At 37.0% G+C, this 22333-nt stretch overlaps 1 pseudogene; it reads right to left on the bottom strand.

Moving 5' to 3' along the window:
- Positions 1-22333, bottom strand: part of LOC119522483 — a 145959-nt pseudogene that overhangs the window by 7298 nt on the left and 116328 nt on the right.

Raw genomic sequence — 22333 nt, 5'->3', positions numbered from 1 at the left:
TAGTTTTGGTGCTTTGTGAAGCTACTTCTCAATATTGGCCCAAAGTTACTTTCTTTGAAACTATAAATTAAGAACATTATAGAAATGCAATATATGGAAATATTTTAACTTCATGATTGTGCACTACTGTGCAGTAAAAGACCATTGGACATGAACCTCAGTTTTAGGTTTCTAAGCAATTTTTTAAGTATGATTCATGGGTCTGTTATTTCCAAACACAGGATAATACAGTGGTAGAGACATAGCTTTATAACTATTGTACCACAAGGGATTATTGTGTTGTGACTTACAAAAAGGTTCTGTTTTATCTTTTGCAGCGGGGAAATTCTGACTGGCTACAAATAATTTAACCTCCTCAATATGACTGCAAGCAGAGGATTATTCCCTCTAGTGTCAACATTACAAAGAACAATTTTCATGAATATATTTTTAAGTGGAGTCGTAGTTTAGGAGGAACTGCATTTTTTGTTAGGGGTCATCATAATTCAGCATTTTTGTCATAGCTGAGATCATCTGTTGTATTTGATGTAAATATAACACATTATTTTACATGTTCTTATCTTCCCTAATCACATTTGGGAGTCAGTAGAAATAGAACTCAGGCTTGAATGTTCTGTAGTGTAATTTTGTTTAGACATTTTAGTACTTAATTGTAATGTGTCAGCCTGAAAGGTAAGATGAAATCTTTAAGCTTCAGTCACTTTCATTTTTTCTTAATATTTTGAGTTTCAGTATTTTATTAAAAATGTAGATTATCAAATGTTAAAGTGGGTAGCACCAAGTCCATATATAAAGAAGTTTCAAGGAATTCAAAGTTAGATCTACATACAGACAGCAAAATTATGAAACTAGAAAAATTGGCCCCTGAAAGTTTTCTATCACCCTTTTAAGTACCCAACTTCCAGGATGCAGATGAAAGATACTGGTTTTGGAGTCAGCTAACCTATATTTGAATATTGGATTTGCCACTTATTAGCTGAGTGACCCTGAATAAGTAACTTTGACCCTGAAACTCAATTTTCTCATCCATAGGGTGGGGAAAATGATGCCTACTTTTCAGGAGAAACAAGAGTTAATGATGCATAGTGCTTGGCACAGAGTAGGTTCTGAATAAATGGCAGCTATTAAGATTGGTTTAACCTTTTAAACTCAATCAAAGTAATTCAGGACATTAACAGAATAAAGAGGAGGATCCATATGATCATCTCAATACATGTGTTAAAGTCATTTGATAAAACTCAATTCTTTTTCATAAAAAAAAAAAAAACTCTCAGCAAACTAGGAATTCAAGAGAATTTCCCAATCAGATAAGTGGCATCTAACAAAAAATTCTATAGCTAATGTATGCAAAGATGGCAACCAATAATTCCTCACATCCATATAAATACTTGCAACTTCTCCCTGAAAGAAGTGGCATCTGTTTTCTCTGTCCTTGAATTTAGACTGGCACTTTGACTTCTGTGGACCCATTGAACGTAGTAGAAGTGGCTTTATGTGAATTCTGGGCCTAGGCTTTAGGAGGCCCTGCAGTTTGCATTTTTGCTTTCTTGAAATGCTCTTGCAGTCATGTAAAAAAAAAACTGCTTAGACTATGAAAGATGAGTGACCACATGGAGAGAAAGGCCCTGAAATCTCATGAAGAGAAGCTTAACTGCCCTAGCATCCCAGCTGATCCAAGCCCCCACACGGACATCATGCTAAATGCATCCACATGAGTCGAACCAGGAAAGCCTAACAGCAGTACCACCAAGTCAATCCACAGACTTGTGAGAGATAATGAATCAGTGTGCATTTTAGCCACTAAGTTTTGTTTAGTTTGTTAATCAGTAAAAGGTAGCATCACAATTAACAGTGAACTGTAGAATGTTTTTCCCCCAAGATCAGGAATAAGGTAAGACTACCAACTTTCACCACTTCTGTTTGACAGTGTCTTAGAGGACCTAAACAATGTAGTAAGGCAAGAAAAATAAATAAAAGGCATTTGATAGAAAATAAGTAAAATTACTTTATTCACAGGTGACATGATCATTTATGTAAAAATCCTAAGAAGTCTACAAAAAAACTACTAAGACAAATAAGTAAATTTAATAAGGCACAGAATGTAAGGTTCAGTCTTGAAATTCAATTGTATTTCTATATACTAGCAGAAAAAAATTGGAAAATAAGAATTTAAAATAATACCATTTATAACAGCATCAAAGGCACTTAAGATTGAATTTAGCAAAAGATGAAACCTCTATACTAAAAATTACAAAATAGCTCTGAGGTAAATTTAAAAAATACCTAAATAAATGAATCCAAAGACCCAATATTGTTCAGATATTAATTCTCCAAAAACTCATCTACAGATTCAATATAAGCTCCGTCAAAGTTCCATCTCAGGAGACTTTTTTTTGTAGAATTAGCAAGCTGATTGTAAAATTGTTATGAAATTTGGGAAGGCAGCTGGGCTGGTCCAAGAAGCCTAGAGAGCACTGGGGAGTGCAAGCCAGGAGACCCCGGGGGTGGGGAGGGGGATGGTTGCCAGCTCCCATGCTGCTGCCCCGCGGTTGCCTGGACACCAGTTAAGGGACCCACGGGCCTCGCCACCACTGTCGCGGTCGCCACCACGGGGTGGGCAGGTGGGTGCAATGGGCCAGGTCTGAGCGCCAACAGAAGAACGGAGCCGGTTTGAAAATACTGCTTAGTAACTGTGCCAGTTTGAATGTATTATGTCCCCCCAAACGCCATTATCTTTGATGTAATCTTGTGTGCGCAGACCTATCAGTGTTAATTAGATTGTAATTCTTTGAGTGTTTCCATGGAGATGTGCCCCACCCAACTGTGGGTGATGACTCTGATTGGATAATTTCCATGGAGGTGTTGGCCCGCCCATTCAGGGTGGGTCTGAATTAAATTACTGGAGCACTATATAAGATCAGACAGGCGGGGCAAGATGGCGGATTGGTGAGCTGTATGTTTTAGTTACTCCTCCAGGAAAGTAGGTAGAAAGCCAGGAACTGCGTGGACTGGACACCACAGAGCAATTTGACTTTGGGCAAAGTTCATACAACACTCACAAACACGTCGAACTGCTGAGATCAGCGAAATCTGTAAGTTTTTGCGGCCAGGGGACCTGCGCCCCTCCCTGCCATCTCTTGTATTGTGCCTTTCATTTCTGTAGATTCTGCCAGTTGTTTTTTCAAACTTTTAATTTCTACCTTATGTGCACCCAGTGTTTTCATTATACACTTCAAGTCTTTTGCCATTTCTTCCCTAAACTTTTTTTAATTCATTTAGCATTAACTGTTTCAATTCCTGTATCTCAGTTGAAGTGTAAGGTTTTTCCTTTGACTGGGCCATAATTTCATTTTTCTTAGTGTAAGTTGTAGTTTTGTGTTGTCTAGGCATCTGGTTTCCTTGTTTACCCCAGTCAGGTATCTTGAAGATAATGCTCATCAACCAAAACAAACTGAGGAACAAAAGACACAGAAGAAGCTAATGCAAAGATTCAAGCAGACATAGACTACGTGAATAAATATGGCCTACTGCTTGACTTGAAGAAGAACCAAGAACTTGAAGCTCTGAAAGAATGTTTCCAAAAAAATAAATTTGAGTTAATAGAACGATACAAACAAGTTCATGGAGAACTTGAAGAAGCTATAGAAAATGGCAAAAATGCAAGAGTGAAGGCTAAACAAATTAAAGAACACATGGAAATAGACCTTAAAAGTGATGAAACAAGCATGAAGACTTCAAGTAAGAGTTTTCAAATATTATATTAATATTTGAAGTAATAACTGCATATATATAATCCTGTGCATAAATTCAGATAAAGAGAAGAAAATACTTTAATTATAAATATCTATATCTGTTATCACTAATTTGAAAATATATACACATATATATGTGTGTGTATAAACTCCTATAATTACCTATGGATATGGGATAACAATATATCTCCCTGTTATCAGTGTACAAAAGTGATTAATTCAAAGAAAAATTTCCAACAGGTTTTTAAAAACAAATTATGTATCAATGTATTAATTATAATTATAACATCTAATTATGTTAACTTGCATTTATTGTATTCCTAGAAAAATGGAATATTTAAATATATATTGACAAATTATATTTTCATATTTTTAATCGAGGCATCTAATTTTATTAAATTTGTTTGTGATGTATTTGTATTTTAAGATATTTTTACAGTTCTTTTATGTTGATTTTAAATTCTTTGTGGTGCTCTGTGATATATTAAATTTTTATTTATTCAAATTGACCAGTTAGTATAGAAAAACTGGTGTTCATTATGGAGCTAGCAAAAAATAAATAAAGAAAAAATTATGCACAATCCTACAATCTAGATAATATCCATTTGTTAAGATGTTTATATCTTCTGACATCCCATGTATATTTCAACATGCACCTTGACATTAGCTATTAATAATTAACTTTTATAACTAAAAAAACAGAAATTAGTATGAAATTTATATCTATAATATAGATACTTATATATCTATAATAGACAAAACAATTTTGAAAAAGAACAACATTGGAGAGCTCGCTGCATCTGATTACAAGACTTATTATAAAGCTATGGTAATCAAGACAGTATGATATGGATGTAAAGATAGACATATAGATCAATGGAACACAATAGAGAGTACAGAAATAAACTCAAACATAGACAAGAAATCTTTAGCAAAAGCAACAATGAATTGGATGGTAAAATAACATGTTTCTAACATGGTGGTAGAATAATTCAATAAACATTTGGGGTAAAACTGAATCTTGATCCCTAATGCACACTTTACAAAATTAATTTAGTATTGATTATGGACTTAAATGTAAAAAACTAAAACTATACAGCTTCTAGAAGAAAGCATAGGAAAATATAATTGCAGCTTTAAGTGTACAAGAAGGTTTATTAACAAAACAGAAAATTCACTAAACATAAAAGAAAAAAATAGATTAATTTTAATTCATTACAAATTTAAATCTTCTGCTCTTTAAAGACATGGCTAAAAAGAAGAAAAGACAAGCCACAGTTTGACAGAGAGCTTGAATAAAAAATATAAATAACTCCTTCAAATCAAAACTAAAATGATAAACAACCTAAACAAGATGTTGAAAGCACTTGAACAGAAGCTTCACCAAAAAAGATATACACACGACTGATAAGCACATGAAGATATACTCAGGATCATTAGGCAGCACAGAAATGCAAATTGAAACCACAATGGTTATATACATACAATGGAGTATTATTCAGCGGTAAAAATGAATGAATTTCTGATACATAACTACAACATGGATGAACCTTGAAGACATCATGTTGAGTGAAATAAGTCAGACACAAAAGGACAGGTATTGTATGATTTCACTTATATGAAATAATGAGAATTTTCAAATTCATAGAGACAGAAATTAGAGTATGGGTTACCAGGGGTGGGGTGGGGGGAGGGAGAATGGGGAGTTAATGCATAATGGATGCAGGGTTTCTGTTTGGGGTGATGGAAAAGTTTTAGTAATGGATGGCGGTGAGGGGAGCAAAACATTATGAGTGTAATTAATTCCACTAAATTGTATGCTTGGAAGTAGTTGAGATGGGAAAATTTATTTTATATATATTGTTCCAGTTTGCTAATGCTGCTAGAATGCACACCAGAAATGGATTGGCTTTTATAAAAGGGTGTTTATTTGGTTACACAGTTACAGTCTTAAGGCCATAAAGTGTCCAAGGTAATGCATCAACAATCAGGTACTTTCAATGGAAGATGGCCAATGGTGTCCGGAAAACCTCTATTAGCTGGGAAGGCACATGGCTGGTGTCTGCTCCAGAGTTCTGGTTTCAAAACGGCTTTCTCCCAGGATGTTCCTCTCTAGGCTTCGCTTCTCTCCAAAATGTCACTCTCAGTTGCTCTTGGGGTGTTTGTCCTCTCTTAGCTTCTCCAGAGCAAAAGTCTGCTTTCAAAGGCCATCTCCAAAATGTCTCTGTAAGCTGCAGTTCTTCTCTCAGCTCCTGTGCATTCTTCAAAGTGTCCCTCTTGGCTGTAGCAAGCTCGCTCCTTCTGTCTGAGCTTATATAGTGCTCTAGTAAACTAATCAAGGCCCATGCTGAATGGGTGGGGCCACACCTCCATGGAAATTATCCAATGAAAGATCTCACCCACAGTTGAGTGATCACATCTCCATGGAAACATCCAATCAAAAGTCTCCAACCCTATCAACACCAATACGTTTCCTGCCCACACAAGACTGCATAAATGGTAATGGCATTTTGAGGGACATAATACATCCAAACCAGCACACACAGTTACAGTCTTAAGGCTATAAAGTGTCCAAGGTAATGCATCCACAATCGGGTACCTTCACTGGAGGATGGCCAATGGCATCCGGAAAACCTCTGTTAGCTGGGAAGGCACATGGCTGGTGTCTGGTTGCTCCCAGGTTGCGTTTCAAAATGGCATTCTCCAAAATGTCTGCATCAGCTTCCAATGGCCGTCTTCAAAATGTTTCTGTGAGCTACAGCTACTCTCTCAGCTCCTGTGTGTTCTTCAAAGTGTCTCTCTTGGCTGTAGCAAGCTCTGGGCCTGTGTGGCTGTTTTTAAAGTACTCCAGTGATCCAATTAATACCCACCCCGAATGGGTGGGGTAACACCTCCATGGAAATTATCCAGTCAAACTTTTCACTCACAGTTGATTGAGTCACATCTCCATGGAAACACTCAAAGGATTCCAATGTAATCAACACTAAATACATCTGCCCCCACAAGATTGCATCAAAGAACATGGCGTTTTGGGGGACATATTACATTCAAACTGGCATATATATATCTATATATATCTATACATATCTATATATCTCCACATAAAAAAGAGAGGCTAAAGAGACAAAGACAATGGATGCAGTCTATGATCCTGGACTGGATCTACTAATGGAGGAGAAAATGCCCAAAAGGACATAATGGGACAATTGAAAAAAATGGAATATAAAATGTGTGCTTTATGCCAATGCTAAATTGCTTGAACTTGATAACAGTACTTAATGAGATTACTTAAGTGCATATCCTTCTTCTTAGGAAATATACATGGAAGTTTTAAGTGGTCAAGGAGTATGATGTATGCAACCTATTCTAGAAAATAGAAAGATATAGAATGATATAACAATTTGGCAAAATGTTAAAATTTGGTAAATTTCGGTGTCCAAGTGGGATCTATTGGAGTTGATTTTGTATTAATATTATTTTTTTATTATATCAGTTTTATGAGATATATTCACGCACCATATAATCCAATCAAAGGGTACAGTCAATGGCTTTTAGTATAATCACAGAGTTGTGCATTCATCACCACAATCAATTTTAGAGCATTTTCATTACTTCAAAGAGAAAAACCCCATACCCTTAGCAGTCGCCTCCCAAACCCTCTATCCTTATCCCACCCTACATAGCTACTACTCTAATTCCATTTCTATAAATATATTTATATTTACATTTTATATAAATGAGGTCATACAATATGTAGTATTTTGTACCTGGTTTCTTTTACTTAGCTTAATGTTTTTTTTTAAATTATTGCCATAGTTTTTATTGTGATTGTTTACATGCCATACAATTATACAAAGATTCAAAGTGTATAATCAGTTGTCCACATTGTCCATTCATTTCTACAATTAATTTTTTTCAATTTTTAGAAAATTTTCACTACTCCAGAAAAGAAATAAAGACAAAAAAGGAAACTCAAATCCTCCCATACCCCTAACCACCCCCCTCCATTATTGACTCATAGTATTGGTATAGTGCATTTGTCACTGTTGATGAAAGAACATTAAAATACTACTAACTGTAGTATATAGTTTGCAAGAGGTATATTTTTTCCTATATGCCCCTCTATTATTTACTTCTAGTTATAGTGTCATACATTTGTTCTAGTTCATGAAAGAGATTTCTGATATTTGTACAGTTAATCATGGACACAAGATTCACTGTTTTATACATTCCCATCTTTTAAACTCCAACTTTCCTTCTGGTGACATACATGACTCTGAGCTTCCCCTTTCTGCCATATTCACAATGTTAGTTATTCTCACAATGTGCTCCCGTCACCTCTGTCCATTTCCAAACATTTAAGTTCAACCTAGTTGAACATTCTGCTCATAATAAGCATCCGCTCCCCATTCTTTAGCCTCGTTCTATATCCTGGTAACTTATATTTCATGTCTATGAGTTTACATATTATAATTATTTCATATCAGGGAGACCCTGCAATATTTGTCCTTATGTGTCTCACTTATTTCACTCAATATAGTGTCCTCAAGTTTTCTTCATCAACCCATATTTTTAAAAATGGTTTTGTTCACACCCCATACATTCCATCCTAAGTAAACAATTGATGGTTTCCTGTATAGTCACATATTTATGTGTTCACCACCATCACCACTATCTATATAAGGACATCTCCATTTCTTCCACAAAAAAGGAGGAAGAGTCAAAGAAGGTAAAAAGACAAAAGAAAAAGAAAAAAGAAAAATGACAGGTAGGAAGTAACAAAAGGAAAGATAGCATTAAACTAAAGAAGAATAAACAGACAACATCACCAATGCCAAGAGTCCCATATACCTCCCTTATGTCCCCCTCTTATAGACATTTAGCTTTGGTATATTGCCTTTGTTACGTTAAAGGGAGCATAATACAATGTTTCTATTAATTATAGTCTTTAGTTTGCATTGATTGTATTTTTCAATACAATACAATACCTGCCTATTTTTAACACCTTGCAAGGATGACATTCATTTGTTCTCCCTCATGTAAAAACCTATTTGTACATTTTTTCATAATTTTTGAGCACTCTAAGTTTCACTGAGTAATACAGTCCCAGTCTTTATCTCTCCTCTTTTCCTTCTGGTGTCCCACATGCTCCTAACCTTCCTCTTTCAACCATACTCACAATCATCTTTGTTCAGTGTACTTACATTGCTGTGCTAACATCACCCAAAATTGTGTTCCAAACCTCTCACTCCTGTCTTTTCCTTTATGTCTGTAGTGCTCCCTTTAGTGTTTCCTGTAGAGCAGGTATCTTGTTCACAAACTCTGTCATTGTCTGTTTGTTGGAGAATATTTTAAACTCTCCCTCATATTTGAAGGACAATTTTGCTAGATATAGGATTCCTGGTTGGTGATTTTTCTCTTTCAGTATCTTAAATATATCAGACCACTTCCTTCTTGCCTCCATGGTTTCTACTGAGAAAACCACACATAGTCTTATTAAGCTTTCTTTGTATGTGATGGATCACTTTTCTCTTGCTGCTTTCAGGATTCTCTCTTTGTCTTTGATGTTTGATAATCTGATTATTAAGTGTCTGGGCCTAGGCCCATTCAGATCTATTCTGTTTGGGGTACATTGCATTTCTTGGATCTGTAAGATTATGTCTTTCATAAGAGATGGGAAATTTTCATTGATTATTTCCTCTATTATTGTTTCTGCCCCCTTTCCCTTCTCTTCTACTTCTGGGACACCCATGACATGTATATTCATGCATTTCATGTTATCATTCAATTCCCTGAGATGTTGCTCATATTTTTCCATTCATTTCACTACTGTTCTTTTGTGTGTAGGATTTCAGGTATCCTGTTCTCCAGTTCTGAGTGTTTTCTTCTGCTTCTTGAGATCTGCTGTTGCATGTCTACATTGTGTCTTTCATCTCTTGTGTTGTGCCTTTCATTTCTGTAGATTCTGCCAGTTGTTTTTTCAAACTTTTAATTTCTACCTTATGTGCACCCAGTGTTTTCATTATACACTTCAAGTCTTTTGCCATTTCTTCCCTAAACTTTTTTTAATTCATTTAGCATTAACTGTTTCAATTCCTATATCTCAGTTGAAGTGTAAGGTTTTTCCTTTGACTGGGCCATAATTTCATTTTTCTTAGTGTAAGTTGTAGTTTTGTGTTGTCTAGGCATCTGGTTTCCTTGTTTACCCCAGTCAGGTTTTCCCAGAACAGAAGGGTCTCAGGTTCAGAAGGAGGCACTATTTAGTATCAGGTTTCCCTGAGAGTGTGTCTTAGAAGATTGATACACACTGTGAGGCCTCAAGCCACTGTGCTTTTCCTAACCTGTCCAGCAGGTGGCGCCTGTCAGCCTGTTGCTCCCGACTGGTGTAAGGAGGTGTGGCTTGCTTGGTTTCTGTTTTGGCTGTTTTCTCCCAGGCTCTGGGGTCTGTTTCTGAATGGAAGGCCAGTAGTAGAACTGGGCACCACCTCCTTCCTCTTAGGGAAGATACACCCCCTAGGGAGTTATCATCTGCATTTAAATAGGTTCTTTGTCTCTCTGACTCTGCTATTGCCACCCTTGTCTGGATCAGAGTACTGCAAATTGAAAATGGCTGCAGCTTCCTCCAATGAGCCACTTGGGTTGAGAGAGAGAAAAAGGGACAGAAAGCCCCCTTTCAGGGCCAGTCCATGGCCCCCCCAGTTTCACCCATCAGACAGATAGCACCCGGTCCTCTGGGCTCCCCCTCTCAGGACAGAGAAGTCTTCTGTCTAAGGTCTATTGTCACTAAAAGCCTCTGTCTGCTTGTTGGGGTTTTGTAGCTTGTATTGAGCAGTACACATTTGTTAATTAAAATGCCAGTTGGAGCTGGCCTGAGGTATATTTGCTTGTTCAGATAGTGCTGTTTTCTACTACAGCAAGGTTTTGCAGTTTGGGCTGCCATGGTGGGGGGGGGGGGGAGGCTCCCAGCTCAGGTCCACAGTTTTTAATTACAAATTTTATGCTGTGATCTCAGGCATTCCTCCCAATCCAGGTTTGTGTACGATGTGTGGACACTCATGGTTGTCCCCCAGTAGTTATTCCAGATTATTTACTACTTGTTCCTTGTTGTTTATTAGTTGTTCCAGGGGAACTAACTAACTTCCACTCCTCTCTATGCCACCATCTTCTTCCTCCCCCTATTGTAATATTTTTTAATTAGAGAAGTTGTAGGTTTACAGAAAAGTCATGTAAAAATACAATGTTCCTAGGGTGACATCATCAACATGGTGATGTAAACAGCTACTGAAAACTTCTCTCCAGAGATTCAACAAAAAAAGGACAATTATGAATTGTTTGAAACTCTGGAAGAGAATATAGACTGGAGAAGGACCCTGCAAATGCCTAACTGAAGAAAGAAAAATATCAGGTAGGAATCTTCCCTCTCAGACCAGCTGATCCTTTTCCCTCCCTGTCACTCAATTTCATGTGGGAAAGGCACAGAATCCGCAGAAGGGACCCTTCCCAACACAGACACAGACTACAAAATCTCTCACAGCCATGAGACATACCCCTACCATCCAAAGACCTGGGGGACAGGGGAGGACATTTCAAAGCCCAAGGCAGTGAGACTGAGAAAATGTGGATAGATACTATTTCCCTTCTCCCACCCTTGAGGGAAGCAGTAGCCAGTGGCTGTGTCCTTGCCTGGGGCATGGCTGGAGTACTGGGTCAGCTGAGGGAGTCCTTTGCCACAGGTGGAGTCCCACATCGAGTCAGATTTTGGTCAGCAAAGTGAGGGCATAGGAATCCCTCAGTTTCAGCTCACCTATGTAGACACAGCCTGTGCTCAGAGGCAAAGCAGCTTCTGTGGTCAATTAACCTACCAAACAGCGCCATCTATTAGACAGTCTGGAAGGAGCAAGGGAATTGAAAACCTTTTAAAAAGATGCATCAGACCCTTTCTTAAGATGACAGGAGTGGGTCTACATGCGCTGTATGGAAACCCAGCCTGGTTTTGACTGAGAAATACAGAAGACCCAACTGTTAAAGCAGGGCTCTAAAACAAACCCAGATCTTGCTGGCCAGTGGAAAGCATAGCACCACTGGAAGCCAGCAGATTTGACTTACCACACTTAGTGAACTTGCTGGAGTGCCCAGTGCCTACCTCGCAACCCTGTGTCAGGCCACAGTGAGTGCCTGATTTTGGGGGGATGATTGGTGGTGGGGGGAGACAATCTAACAACTGGCCAGTGAGAGAAACAAAGAAAGGATAGAGAGCAAAGACAACCAACAAGAAAATCCTAGAAAAGAGAGAAAACAACCTCCAGAATAAACTAATCAAGAAAATCAGATGTCTAGACAGCAAAAAAATTATGAGCCACACCAGGAAACCTGAAGATATGGCCCAGTCAAAGGAACAAACACCTCAACTGAGAGTCAGAATTTGAAACAACAATTAAAGATGTTCAAACAAATCTTCTAAAACAAATCAATGAGTTGAAAGAAAACATTACAAAGAGGTGAAGGATATAAAGAAGACACTGGGTGACCATGAGGAAGAATTCATAAACTTGAAAAAACAAATGGCAGAACTTATGGCAATGAAAGGTGCAATAGAAAGAAGAAAAATACAATGGAGACATACAACAGATTTGAAGAGGAAGAAGAAAGGATTCATGAACTAAGGGACAGAACATCTGAAATCCTACACACAAAAGAACAGATAGAGTAAAGAATTAAAAAAAAATATGAGCAGGGTCTCAGGGAACTGAATGATAACATGAAGTGCACAAGTTTACGTGTTATGGGTGTCCCAGAAGGAGAAGAGAAGGGAAAATGGGCAGGAAGCATAATAGAGGACATAATCAATGAAAATTTCCCAACTCTTATGAAAGACATAAAATTACAGATCCAAGAAGCACAGCATATCCCAAACTGAATTGATCCAAATAGACCTACTCCAAGAAACTTACTAATTAGATTTGTCAAATGTCAAAGAAAAAGAGAGGATTCTGAAAGCAGCAAGAGAAGAACAATCCATCATATACAAAGGAAGCTTGATAAGACAAAGTGTGTATCTCTCAGCGGAAACCATGGAGGCAAGAAGGCAGTGGTATGATATACTCCAGAAACTGAAAGAGAAAAACTACCAACCAAGAAGCCTATATCTGGCAAAAGTGTCCTTTAAAAATGAGTGAGAGTTTAAAATATTTACAGGTAAACAGACACGAGAGAGTTTGTAAACAGGAGACCTCCTCTACAAGAAATAGTAAAAGGAGTGCTACTTAGAGAAAGAAAAAGACAGGAAAGAGAGATTTATAGAGGAGTGTAGAAATGAAGATATCAGGAGATAGAAAGAGGGTAGAGATTGGGAATGTGATGCTGAAGGAGTATAGAATGATCAAGAGGACTGATTGTATAGGTCCAGAAATGGATAGTACTATACTGGGTGATGGAAGCACAATGTTGTTAGTACACTGAACAAAGATTACTGTGAGTGTGGTTGAAAGAGGAAGATTAGGGATAAGTATGACACCAGAAGGAAAGATAGAAGATAAAAACTGGAAACATATAACTTAGTGAAACCTAGAGTGGTCTATGATTGTGATTAAATGTACAAATAGAATATTTTTACGTGAGGGAGAACAAAGGAATGTCAACTTTGCAAGGTTTTGAAAATAGGATGGTATTGGTGGAAAAAAAATACAATAAATGTAAACCAGAGTCTATAGTTAACAGTAACACTGTAATATGTGTCCATTAATTGTAACAAAGGCAATATACCAAAGCTAAATGCCTATAATGGGGATATAAAGGAGAGTTATGGGCCTCTTGGTGTTGGTATTGTTGTCTGAACTTTTTATTGTATTTTATTTTTTTAATATCTTCTTTTTTATAGTCATATTTTTTTTCTTTTTTCTTTTTTATCCTCTTCCTCTTTCCTTACAGAAGGAATGGTAATGCCCTCATATAGATTGTGGTGGTGAATGCATAATTATGTGATTATACAGGGAACAGTGTTTTAAAACTTCAACTTCTGTGTGAGACCAAAGGAAGAGATGTTTATTTGGTGCAAAATCTATATTTCTGTAGCACACTATATAATTGAACTTGAATGGTCATTTTATTCAAACACTTTAATTACATGGAACTTTGAACAGTGAGATCTGGTTGGCTTGTATAGGTTACTGTGAAGCCCCAATACATCCCAGAGTAATTTGGACAGAGAGTAAAAATGTATTTGCAAAGCTGAGGGACTGGTGGAAAATGTGGAAATATTAAACTCCCAACCTGGGGAATTTCTGATATTCTTACAAGCGTTGGGGACTACCAATTTAGAAGCATGAGCCCTCAATCTTGGGGCTTGCCCTTATGAAGATTGTTACTGCAAAGGAGAGGCTGCCTACTTATAAATGTGCCTAAGAGTCACCCCGAGAGAACCTCTTTTGTTACTCAGATGTGGCCTCTCTGTCTAAGCCAACTCAGCAGGTAAACTCACTTCCCTCCCCCCCTACATGGGACATGACTCCCAGGGGTGTAAATCTCCCTGGCAATGTGGGACATGACTCCTGGGGATGAACCTGGATCCAGCATCATGGGATTGAGAAAGCCTTCCTGACCAAAAGGGGGAAGAGAAATGAAGCAAAATAAAGTTTCAGTGGCTGAGCGATTTCAAACGGAGTTGAGAGGACATTCTGGAGGTTGTTCTCATGCATTATGTAGATATCCTTTTTTAGTTTTTAGTGTACTGGAATAGCCAGAAGGAAATACCTGAAACTGTTGAACTGTAGCCTGGTGGCCTTGGTTCTTGGGGATGATTGTATAACTATGTAGCTTTTATGGGAATCTTGTGGCTCACACTCCCTTTGTCCAGAGTATGGATGGGCAAGTGGAGGAATGGGGATGAAAATTAAATGAATAATGGGAGGGATGAGGTGTTTGGGTCTTCGTTTTTACTTTAATTTTTATTCTTATTCTTATTTTTTTTTTTGCAGTAATGAAAATGTTCAAAAATTACTTGTGATAAATGCACAACCATATAATGATACTGTGAGTGATTGTGCACTTTGGATGATTATGTGGTATGTGAATGTATCTCAATAAAATTGAATTTAAAAAAACCCACAACATTCCCATAAGTACCTCTGTTGCTGACACTTTGCATTAGTATGGTACTTTTCTCACAATTGATGAAAGAATATTAAAATATTCCTGTAAACTATAGTCCATGGTTTACATTAGGTATGTTGTTTCCCATATACCACCCTATTAACACCTTGTGATAGTGTTGAACATTTGTTATAATTCATGCAGAACATTCTTATATTTGTACTCTTAACCACAATCCATCATCCACAACAGGGTTCACTGTGTAATACAGGCCCATGTTTTGTCTTCTAACTTTCCTTCAAGTAACATACACAAATCAAAATTTCCCCTTTCATGCACAATCACAAACATAATTCAGTGCTGTTAATTGCACCCCCAGTAATGTGCACCATCACCACTATCCATTTCCAAACATTTACAATCAACCTAAATAGAAATTCTGCAGAAATTCAGCATCAGCTCCCCATTCTTCACTGCATTCTATCCCCTTGGAACCTGTATTCTAGATTCTAACTCTATGATTTGCTTATTACAATTGGTTCCTATCAGTGAGATCATACAATATTTGTCCTTTTGTGTCTGCCTTATTTTACTCAACATAATGTCCTCAAGGTTCATCCATGTTGTCACATGCATCAGGGCTTCATTCCTTCTTACAAGTGAATAATATTCCATCACATGTATACACCACATTTGTTTATCTGTTCATCAAGTCATGGACAATTGGGTTGATTCCATTTTTGGCAATTGTGAATAATGCTACTATGAACATTGGTGTGCAAATATCTGTTTGTGCCTCTGCCTTCAGTCCTTCTAGGTATATACCTAGTAACAGGATTGCCAGATCATATGGCAATTCTATACTTAGCTTCCTGAGGAATTGCAAAACTGTCTTCCACAGCAGTTGCACAATTTTACATTCCACTAGCAGTGAATGAGTGTACTTATTTCTCCACATCCTCTCCAACACTTGTAGTTTTCCATTTTTTAAAAATATTGACCATTCTAGTATTTGTGAAATTACATCTCAGTCTGGTTTTAATTTACATTTCCCTAATCGCTGGTGATATTGAACATCTTTTCACATGTTTTTTTTTTTTTTTTTGCCAATTGTATTTCCTATTTGGAGAAATGTCACTTCAAGTCTTTTTATTGCTGAGTTGTAGGATTTCTTTTTATATTCTGGATATTAAACCCTGTTCAGATATGTGGTTTCCAAATATTTTCTCCCATTGAGTAGGTTGCCTTTTCACTTTCTTGACAAAGTCCTTTGAAACACAAAAGTTTCCAATTTTGAGGAGGTCCGATTTATCTACTTTTTCTTTCATTGCTTATACTTTGGGTGTAAAGTCTAAGAAACCATTGCCTATCACAGGATACTGAAGATGCTTCCATATATTTTCTTCTGGGAATTTCATGGTCCTGGTTCTTATATTTATGTCTTTGATCCATTTTGAGTTAAGGTTTGTATAAGGTGTGAGATAGAAGTCCTCTTTCATTCTTTGATATATGGCTGTTCAGTTCTTCAAGCACCATTTGTTGAAGACTGTTCTGTCCCACTTGAGTAGACTTGGCAGTCTTGTCAAATATCAATTGGCTAGAGATGTGAGGGTGTATTTCTTAACTCTCAATTCAATTCCATTGGTCAGCATATCTATCTTTATGCCAGTACCAAGCTTTTTTGATCACTGTACTTTGTATTATGCTTTTAAGTCAGGATGCGTGAGTCTTCCAACTTTGTTCTTATTTTTCAAGATGTTTTTCACTAATCAGAGACCACTGGTCTTCCAAGTAAATTTTATGATTGGCTTTCCCATTTCTACAAAGCAGGCTGTTGGAATTCTGATTGGGATTGCATTGAATCTGTAGATCAATTTGGGTATAATTGACATCTTAATGACATTTAACCTTCTTATCCATGAACACAGAATGTCTTTCCACCTATTTAGGTATTCTTTGATGTCTTTTAGCAATGTTTTGTAGTTTCTGTGTACAGATCCTTTACATCCTTGGTTAAGTTTATTCCTAGATATTTCATTCTTCTAGTTGCTATTGTAAATGGAATTTTTCTTGACTTCCTCCTCAGGTTTCTCATTACTAGTGTATAGAAGCACTGCTGATTTTTGTGTATTGATCTTGTATCCTGCCATTTTGCTGAACTTTTTTTATTAGCTCTAGTAGCTTTGTTGTAGATATTTTGGGGCTTCCTATATATAGGATCCTGTCATCTGCAAATAGTTAAAATTTTACTTCTTCCTTTCCAATTTGGATGCCTTTTATTTCTTTTTTCTGGCCTAATTGCTGTAGCTACAACTTTTAGCACAGCGTTGAATAACAGTCATGACAGTGTGCATCCTTGTCTTGTTCCCAATCTTGGAAGGAAATCTTTCAGTCTTTCACCATTGACTACACTAAGGGTTTTTCAGATATGCCCTTTATCATGTTGAGGAAGTTTCCTTCTATAACTATCTTTCAAAGTGTTTTTATCAAGAAAGGATGCTGGATTTTGTCAAATGCCTTTTCTGCATCAATTGAGATGATCATGTGGTTTTTCCCCTTCAATATGTTAATGTGGTGTATTACATTAATTGATTTTCTTCTCTTGAACCACCCTTGCACACCTGGGATAAAACACATTGATTGTGGTGTATAATTCTTTTAATGTTCTATTGGATTAGATTTGCAAGTATTTTGTTGAGGATTTTTGCATCTATATTTATTAGAGAAATTGGTCTGTAATTTTCTTTTCTTGTAATATCTTTATCTGGCTTTGGCATTAGGGTAATGTTGGCCTCATTGAATGAGTTAAATAGTGTTCCCTCTTCTTCAATTTTTCAGAAGGGTTTGAGCAGGATTGGTATTAATTCTTATTTGAATGATTGGTGAAATTCACCTATGAAACCATCTGTTCCTCCACTTTTGGGTGGTTTTTGATGACTAATTCACTTTACTTGTAATTGGTCTGATGAGGTCTCCTGCTTCTTCTAGAGTCAGTGTAGGTTTTTGTGCCTTTCTAGGAATTTTTTCATTTCATCTAAGTTGTCTAATTTGTTGTCATGCAGTTGTTTATAGTATCCTCTTATGATCCTTTTTATTTCTATGGGGTCAGTGGTAATGTCCCACCTCTCATTTTTTATTGTATTTATTTATATCTTCTCTCTTTTTTTCTTGCTAAAGGTTTGTCATCTTCTCAAAGAACCAACTTTTGATTTTGTTAATTATCTCTATTGTTTTTTAATTCTAAATTTCAGTTGTCTGCTCTAATCTTTGTTGTTTCTTTCTTTCTGCTTGCTTTGAGATTACTTTGCTCTTCTTTTTTCAGTTCTTCCTGATGTGCAGCTAGTTCTTTGATTTTAGCTCCTTCTTCCTTTTTAAAGTAGGCATTTAGGACCATAAATTTCCTTCTCAGCACTGCCTTCACTGCACCACATAAATTTTGATCTGTTGTTTTCTAATTTTCAATCATCTTGAGATATTTACTGAATTCTCTTGCAATTTCTTCTTTGACCCACTGATTGTTCAAGAATGTGTTGTTTAACTCCCATATATTTTTTAATTTTCCAGTTCTCCTCCTATTATTGATTTCCAGCTTCATTTCATTATGTTCAGAGGAAGTGCTTTGTATAATTTCATTCTTTTTAAATTTATTGAGACTTGTTTTGTGACTCGATATGTGGTCTATCCTAGAGAATGATCCATGAGCACTGAGAAGAATGTATATCCTGCTGTTTTGGGCTGCAATGTTCTGAATATGTCTATTAGGTCCAGTTCATTTATCATATTATTCATGTTCTCTGTTTCCTTATTGATCCTATGTCTAGATGTCCTATCTATTTATAAGAGTGGTGTATTCAAGTGTCCAACTGTTACTGTAGAGACTTTTATTTCTACCTTCAATTTTTCCAGTATTTGCCTCACCTATTTTGGGGCACCATGGTTAGGTGCATAAATCTTTATGATTGTTATTTCTTCTTGGTTGGTTGCCCCTTTTATTAATATATAGTGTGCTACTTTGTCTCTTGTTGCAGTTTGCTAATGCTGCCAGAATGCAAAATACCAGAAATGGATTGGCTTTTGTAAAGAGGGGTTATTTGGTTGCACAGTTACAGTCTTAAGGCCATAAAGTGTCCAAGGTAATGCATCAACAGTTGGGTACCTTCACTGGAGGATGGCCAATGGTGTCCGGAAAACCTCTGGTAGCTGGGAAGGCACGTGGCTGGCATCTGCTCCAAGTTCTGGTTTGAAAATGGCTTTCTCCCAGGCCGTTCTCTCTAGGCTGCAGCTCCTCTTCAAAATGTCACTCTCAGTTGCTCTGAATCCCTGTCTGTGAATTCCTTTATATGACTCCAGTGATCCAATTAACACCCACCATGAATGGGTGGGGTAACACCTCCATGGAAATTATCCAATCAAACGTTTCACTCACATTTGATTGAGTTGTATCTCCATGGAAACACTCACTCAAAGGATTCCAATCTAATCAATACTAATACATCTGCTCCCACAAGATTGCATCAAAGATAGTGGCATTTAGGGGGACATAATACATCCAAATAAGCACATCTCTTATATCAGTTTTGCATTTAAACTCTATTTTGCCCCATAATAGTACGGCTACACCAACTCTTTTTTGGTTAATAGTTCTGTGGAATATCATTTTCCAAGTTTTCACTTTCATTCTCCTTGTGTCTCTGGGTCTAAGGTGAGTCTCTTATAGATAGTATGGGTGGATCATACTTTGTTATCCATTCTGCCAGTCTGTGTCTTTTGATTAGGGAGTTTATTCCATTAACATTCAATGTTATTACTGCAAAGGCAGTAGTTACTTCAACCATTTTATTATTTGGCTTTTATTGGTCATATCTTATTTTTGTCCCTCATTTTACCCTTTTGGTTTCTCTTACTGATAATATTCATTTCTACACTCTACTCCAAGCCTCTTTCTCCTGTGTTTTCCTTTCAGCCTGCAGAACTCCCTTTAGCATTCCTTGTAGAATAGGTCTCTTGTTGACAGACTCTCTCAGTTTCTGTTTATCTGTGAATATTTTAAACTCTCCCACATTTTTGAAGGACAGTTTTGTCAGATAAAGAATTCTTGGTTGGCAGTTTTTCTCTTTCAGTATCTTAAATATACCATACCATTGCCTTCTCACCTTCATAGTTTCTGATGAGAAATTGGCACTTAGTTTTATTGTAGTTCCCTTGTATTTGATGAATTAATTCTCTCTTACTGTTTTCAGAATTCTTTATCTTTGACATTTGACATCCTGATTAGTTTGTGTCTAGGAATAAGTCTATTGGGATTTATTCTGTTTGGAGTACATTGTGCTTCTTGAAGATGTATATTTCAGTCAGTATTTCCTGAAATATTCTTTCTGCCCCTTTTCCCTTCTCTTCTCTTTCTGGAATACCCATGGTGCATATGTTAGTGTGCTTTGTGCTGTCATTCAAATCCCTGAGACCCTGCTCAATTTTTTTCTATTCTTTTCTCTATCTATAAGATTTTGATTGTCCTGTCTTCTATTTCACTGATTATTTTTTTGACTCTTCAAATCTGATGTTGTATCTAGTGTATTTTTAGTCTCTGTTATTGGGCCTTTCATTTCTGTAATTTCTGTTATGTTTCTTTTTATACTCTCAAATTTTTCTTTATGCTCACCCAGTGTCTTTTTTATATCCATTATTTCTGTAGCCATATTTTTCTTCATCTCCTTGTATTAACTTAGGAGATTTGTTTGCATATCATTGATTAGTTGTTTCATATTCTGTTTGCTCTGATGTTTTTATTTGTTCCACTGAGTGGGCCATATCTTCCTTTTTCCTGTATGGCTTGTTATTTTTTGCTGATGTCTAGGCATCTGATTATCTTGATGTGTTTATTCTGAAGATCAGTTTTTCTCTCTTGCCTGAGGTTTTATTGTTGATTAGCTTTGTGTTAAGGTTCTTCTTTGACACTTGGTTCATTTTATTTCAGAACTTTAGAATTGCCCATGTTTAACTGATCAGATTTTTCCAGCTCTTTGTCATCTGATTCTTGCCTTGGATATTTGGCACAATTTTTAAGATTATACTATTTGTGCAATTGTTTCACCCCCAGGATAAAAATTCCTTTCCTCTATTCCTTTTCTAGGAATCTTGATCTCTTCTGTTTGTTTTTGTTTTGCCTCTCTAGATTTTTTTATACTCCTTTCTTTGCCTCTAGCTGTTTTTGCCTGGAGGGTAAATTCTGGGAGGAGTATCACCCAGAGAGGACTTCCCCAAGTCAGTATCTCCCAGCCAAAATAGTGCCAGAGACCCACAAAGGGGTGCAGACAAGCTCCAAAGAGCCCTGGGATCAGGATAGATGCCAAAAACCTTTTCGATGATTCCCTGAAGCTGTGCTTTCCTGGCCTGCCCATAAGATGGCGCTCTTCAGCAAATGGTTCCCCAAAACCCTAAAGAGGTACTGTTTCTTTAAACCTCCACTGTCTATGCCCCTGTCAGTGTCTGGTTGAATCAATGGCCACAGCCTTCCCTGTGCAGGGCGGGCTGAAGCAGCAGCTCAGACCCAGGACCCAGTGATTTGAATTCACTGATCAAAAGCTGAGATTCAGTGCTCAGCCATACCACCCCCCCAAACCAGTTCTTGGGTAAGAGGATTTCCACATCCCTTTCTGTCTGCTACAGCCAGCCAGGGGACCAGATCTGAGAAGACCTGCCACAAGTGTCAGGGATGGGGGCCAGCAGCTGCTGTGAAGCGAGCTACTCATAGTTATTTACCGCAGTTTCTCTGCCTCTTTCTCCCACTCTTCCTGGATGCTGTACAGCATTCCCCTGGCCTCTGGAATCCCAGTACAGTTGTTTCAGGCAGCTCCTGCCTGTCCACTAGCTGTTTTGGAAGAGGAGTGAGTATTGAAGCTCCACCATTTTCCTGGAAGTTCTTGGTTTTGTATTATTTTTGCAGTGGTCCTGTAATTTTGAAATTATTTCAAAATAAAAAGTTTAAAAAACATGAGATAGCACTACATACCCACTCATATGGCTAAAATTGAAATGCCTAACAATACCAAATGCTGGTTGGTATGTAGGCTACTTGAAACTCTTTGTTGGTGGAGGTGTAAAATGATATAACTACTTTGGAAAATAGATTGGGGTTTCTTATAAAGTGCAAAATACACCTACCTTATGACACAGTGATTCCACTCCTAGGTATTTACCCAAGAAAAATGAAAGCATATATGTCCATACAAAGACTTTTACACAAATGTTCATAGAATTTTTACTTATAATAGCCCCAAACTGGAAACAATCTAAATGTCCATCAAAAAGAGAATGGATAAATAAATTATATTATAGTCGTACAATGGAATGAGATAGTAATTAAAAAATGAACACTGCTCCATGCAAGAATGTGAATGAATTTCACAGTATGTTGAGTGAAAGAAGCCAGAAAAAAAAAAGTAAGCACTTTATGATTCCATATATATGACGTCCAAGAACAGGCCAAATAACTC

This window comes from Choloepus didactylus, chromosome X (assembly GCF_015220235.1).
Source record: "Choloepus didactylus isolate mChoDid1 chromosome X, mChoDid1.pri, whole genome shotgun sequence".
Taxonomy (NCBI): Eukaryota; Metazoa; Chordata; class Mammalia; order Pilosa; family Megalonychidae; genus Choloepus; species Choloepus didactylus.
The sequence above is the reverse complement of the archived record's forward strand: the minus strand, read 5'-3'. Positions and strand labels throughout refer to the sequence as shown.